The sequence below is a fragment of the Salvelinus sp. IW2-2015 genome, linkage group LG37, assembly GCF_002910315.2.
Source record: "Salvelinus sp. IW2-2015 linkage group LG37, ASM291031v2, whole genome shotgun sequence".
NCBI lineage: Eukaryota > Metazoa > Chordata > Actinopteri > Salmoniformes > Salmonidae > Salvelinus > Salvelinus sp. IW2-2015.
The window spans coordinates 5,601,126-5,606,825 of NC_036876.1; positions in this window are offsets into that span (position 1 = coordinate 5,601,126).

Below are 5,700 nucleotides of genomic sequence, written 5' to 3' on the forward strand. Positions count from 1 at the left end.
ATAAATTTGGAAACCTCCACAAGTTTGGTTCATCCTTGAAGCAATTTCCAAATGCCTGAAGGTACACGTTCATCTGTACAAACAAATAGTACACAAGTATAAACACCATGGGACCACGCAGTTGTCATACGCTCAGGAAGGAGACGCTTCTGTCTCCTAGAGATAACGTACTTTGGTGCGAAAAGTACAAATCAATCCCAGAACAACAGCAAAGGACCTTGTGAAGATGCTGGAGGAAACAGGTACAAAAGTATCTATATCCACAGTAAAAATGAGTCACTATACGACATAACCTGATAGGCCGCTCAGCAAGAGGGAGCCCCTGCTCCAAACCACCATAAAAAAAACAGACTACGTTTGCAACTGCACATGGGGACAAGATCTACTTTTTGGAGAAATGTCCTCTGGTCTGATGAAACAAAAATATACCTGTTGGACCATAATGATCATTGTTATGTTTGAGGAAAAAGGGTGAGGCTTGCAAGCTGAAGAACACCATTCCAACCGTGAAGCATGGGGTGGCAGCATCATATTGTGGGGTGCTTTGCTGCAGGAGGGACTGGTGCACTTCACAAAATAGATGACATCATGAGGAGAAATTATGTGGATATATGAAGGCAACATCTCAAGACATCAGTCAGGAAGTTAAAGCTTGGTCGCAAATGGTTCTTCCAAATGGACAATGACCACAAGCATACTTCCAAAGTTGTGGCAAAATGGCTTAAGGACAACAAAGTCAAGGTATTGGAGTGGCCATTACAAAGCCCTGACCTCAATCCTATAGAACATTTGTGGGCAGAACTGAAAAAGCGTGTGCGAGCAAGGAGGCCTACAAACTGACTCAATTACACCAGCTCTGTCAGGAGGAATGTGCCAAAATTCACCCAACTTATTGTGGGAAGCTTGTGGAAGGCTACCCAAAAACGTTTGACCCAAGTTAAACAATTTAAAGCAATGCTACCAAATACTAATTGAGTGATGTAAACTTCAGACCCACTGAGAATGTGATGAAATAAATGCTGAAATAAATCATTCTCTCTACTATTATTCTGACATTTCACATTCTTAAAATAAGTGGTGATCCTATCTGACCTAAGACAGGGAATTTTTTACTAGGTAATTGTCAGGAATTGTGAAAAAACGGAGTTGAAATGTATTTGGCTAAGGTGTATGTAACTTCCGACTTCAGCTGTAGTTTGTGATATTCTGAATGTATATGCCAGCTCGCTCATTAAAAAGGTTGTCATACGTGCTCGGAAGCAAATGGTGTGTATCATCTGTCATCAGTGTAGTACGTGCTCTCTCTCTCTCTCTACCTCTCTTTTTCTCCCCCTCCTCCTCTCTTTTCTCCAATTTATTTTCTGAGGTCTTGGCTCATTTCCTTTGATTTTCCCATGATGTCAAGCAAAGAGGCACTGAGTTTGAAGGTAGGCCTTGAAATACATCCACGGTATACCTCCAATTGACTCAAACGATGTCAATTAGCCTATCAGAACCTTCGAAAGCCATGACATCATTTTCTGGAATTTTCCAAGCTGTTTAAAGGCACAGTCAATTTAGTGTATGTAAACTTCTGACCCACTAGAATTGTGATACAGTGAATTATAAGTGAAATAATCTGTCTGTAAACAATTGTTGGAAAAATTACTTGTGYCATGCACAAAGTAGATGTCCTAACCGACTTGCCAAAACTATAGTTCGTTAACAAGAAATTTGTGGAGTGGTTGAAAAACAAGTTTTAATGTCTCCAACCTAAGTGTATGTAAACTTACGAATTATAAAACAAAACCGAACTTAAAAACAGTTTATATAGTCGATGCTTAATGGGGGTCTGCTTGAGGAATATGGGGCTGGCATACACTTACAAATACAGTTGCAAAACACACGCATACACACACAAACACACACACACACATACACACTACACCAATAGGTAGTGGAACACCACAAATCCAGAGGAAGGACCGCGTTTAAGCTTCCACCTTGCCAAGTAGATCTGTAGCCTCAAGCCAACACGTGTGTCTCGGAGCAGACTAGCATCTGCTAAACTGAGGTATATAAAGTCTGCTGCTACTGTCCCTTCACCTCCATCCAACATGCTAACTGCGGGGACACCACAAAAACACACATGTACTCGTACACACACACACTGCTTGTCATTAGTTTGCGCAGGAAACCTACAACAAGATATACATCYATTTCCCTTTAGATTCACTGTCATAGTTCTAAACGGATGGTAGTCATGACCTCAAACTCACTCCTGGAGGCTAAACTCTCCTGGAGGTGGTRGTCTATCACAAACAGACCCAGGCCTGTCTGCTTCGGCTGGTCTCTGGCCCCGGAGAGGCATACACTGTCATAACACCCGCTGTCTAGATCAAAGCACTGATAGCGTACTGTAGGAGAGCAATGGGTGCGATGATAATGATAACTACCGCTGCTGTGGCTGTTTGTTTTTTTCCCCGCATCAATCTACACACAATACCCCATAATGACAAAGCAAAAACAGGTTATTCGAATGTTTTGAAAGTGTATTAAAAATAAAAAACGGAAAAATTACATTTACATAAGTATTCAGACCCTTTACTCGGTACTTTGTTGAAGCCCCTTTGTCAGCGATTACAGGCATCGAGTCTTCTTGGGTATGACGCTACAAGCTTGGCACACCTGTATTTGGGGAGTTTCTCCCATTCTTCTCTGCAGATCCTCTCAAGCCCTGTCAGGTTGGATGGGGAGTGTTTCCTCCAGACGTGACGCTTGGCATTCAGGCCAAGGAGTTCAATCTTGGTTTCGTCAGACCAGAGAATCTTGTTTCTCATGCTCTGGAGAGTCCTTTAGGTGCCTTTTGCGCAAACTCCAAGCGGGCTGTCATGTGCCTTTTACTGAGGAGTGGCTTCCGTCTGGCCACTCTACCAATAAAGGCCTGATTGGTGGAGTGCTCCAGAGATGGCTGTCCTTCCAGAAGGTTCTCCCATCTCCACAGAGGAACTCTTGGTCACCACCTGTACCATGGCCCTTCTCCCCCGATAGCTCAGTTTGGCTGGGCGGCCAGCTCTAGGAAGAGTCTTGGGGGATCCAAAGTTCTTCCACTTAAAATGTATGGAGGCCACCGTGTTTTGGGGACCTCCAATGCTGCAGAAATGTTCTGGTACCCATCCCCAGATCTGTTCCTTCACACAATCCTGTCTCGGAGCTCTACGGCCAATTCCTTCGGCCTCAAGGCTTGGTTTTTGCTCTGACATGCAATGTCAACTGTGGGACCTTATCTAGACAGGTGTGTGCCTTTCCAAATCATGTCCAATCATTTAACTTACCACAGGTGGACTCCAATCAAGTTGTGGAACATCTCAAGGATGATCAATGGAAACAGGATGCACCTGAGCTCAATTTCGAATCTCACAGCAAAGGGTCTGAATACGTATGTAAATAAGGTATTTCTGTTTTTGTTTTTTTATATACATTTTCAAACATTTTTTAAAAACCTGTTTTTGCCTTGTGATTATGGGGTATTATGTGTAGATTGCTGGGAAAACATTTTACATTTTAGAATAAGGCTGTAACGAAATAAAATGTGGAAAAAGTGAAGGGGTCTGAATACTTTGAGAATGCACTCTATATGTGAACACACACACACACCACACACACACACACACACACACACACACACACACACACACACACACACACACACACACAACACACACACAAATCCATACATCACACATCTCTGACAGTGTAATTGTGGATATTCTTGTATGTTATCCTAAGTGTAGCTGCAAGTCTCTCTCCAAGACTGCTCTCGTCCTAATGGACAACTATAAATCCCTGTGAACTCCAAAACCTCTGCTGCCTGCGCTGTTTGTGTTGCCAGGTCTTTCCCCCTCCTCTGTTCATGGTTTTCATTTCTCTCTGAGGTGAATGATAGATGCACCAGCGCAGTGTCTGTTTAGACAAGCAGGACAGAACACTCCTCTCGCCTTCTCGCCTTTCTCTTCTCCCTCTCTCTCTTGCTCTCTCTCATTCTCTCTGATAGGCCAGAAACAGCCGCTTGAACAAAGGAAACAGGTAGAACAGAATGAACAAGGGATTAGACTACACTCCCGAGGAGGGAGAGAGAGGAAAAATAGAGAGGAGGAGGGGGAGAGATAGGGGAGTGAAGTTGTGAAAGTGCTGGATTGGTGAACAGGCTGACTTTGGAGTCAGAGAGAGAGGAGAAAAAGAGAAAGGGGAGGAGGGAGGGAGAAAGATATGTGTGGATCGGTTTCGAGTTGAAGTACAGTGGGGAGAACAAGTATTTTGATACACTGCCGATTTTGCAGGTTTTCCTACTTACAAAGCATGTAGAGGTCTGTAATTTTTATCATAGGTACACTTCAACTGTGAGAGACGGAATCTAAAACAAAAATCCAGAAAATCACATTGTATGATTTTTAGTAATTAATTTGCATTTTATTGCATGACATAAGTATTTTGATCACCTACAAACAAGTAAGAATTCCGGCTCTCACAGATCTTTAGTTTTTTCTTTAAGAAGCCCTCCTGTTCTCCACTCATTACCTGTATTAACTGCACCTGTTTGAACTCGTTACCTGTATAAAAGACACCTGTCCACACACTCAATCAAACAGACTCCAACCTCTCCACAATGGCCAAGACCAGAGAGCTGTGTAAGGACATCAGGGATAAATATGTAGACCTGCACAAGGCTGGGATGGGCTACAGGACAATAGGCAAGCAGCTTGGTGGAAGGCAACAACTGTTGGCGCAATTATTAGAAAATAGAAGAAAATAGAAGAGTTCAAGATGATGGTCAATCACCCTCGGTCTGGGGCTCCATGCAAGATCTCACCTCGTGGGGCATCAATGATCATGAGGAAGGTGAGGGATCAGCCAGAACTACACGGCAGGACCTGGTCAATGACCTGAAGAGAGCTGGGACCACAGTCTCAAAGAAAACCATTAGTAACACACTACGCCGTCATGGATTAAAATCCTGCAGCGCACACAAGGTCCCCCTGCTCAAGCAGGCGCATGTCCAGGCCCGTCTGAAGTTTGCCAATGACCATCTGGATGATACAGAGGAGGAATGGGAGAAGGTCATGTGGTCTGATGATTCAAAAATAGAGCTTTTTGGTCTAAACTCCACTCGCCTTGTTTGGAGAAGAAGAAGGATGAGTACAACCCCAAGAACACCATCCCAACCGTGAAGCATGGAGGTGGAAACATCATTCTTTGGGTGCTTTTCTGCAAAGGGGACAGGACGACTGCACCGTATTGAGGGGAGGGTGGATGGGGCCATGTATTGCGAGATCTTAGCCAACAACCTCCTTCCCTCAGTAAGAGCATTGATGATGGGCGTGGCTGGGTTTTCCAGCATGACAACGACCCGAAACACACAGCCAGGGCAACTAAGGAGTGGCTCCGTAAGAAGTATCTCAAGGTCCTGGAGTGGCCTAGCCAGTCTCCAGACCTGAACCCAATAGAAAATCTTTGGAGGGAGCTGAAAGTCCGTATTGCCCAGCGACAGCCCCGAAACCTGAAGGATCTGGAGAAGGTCTGTATGGAGGAGTGGGCAAAATCCCTGCTGCAGTGTGTGCAAACCTGGTCAAGAACTACAGGAAACGTATGATCTCTGTAATTGCAAACAAAGGATTCTGTACCAAATATTGTTCTGCTTTTCTGATGTATCAAATAAAAAAA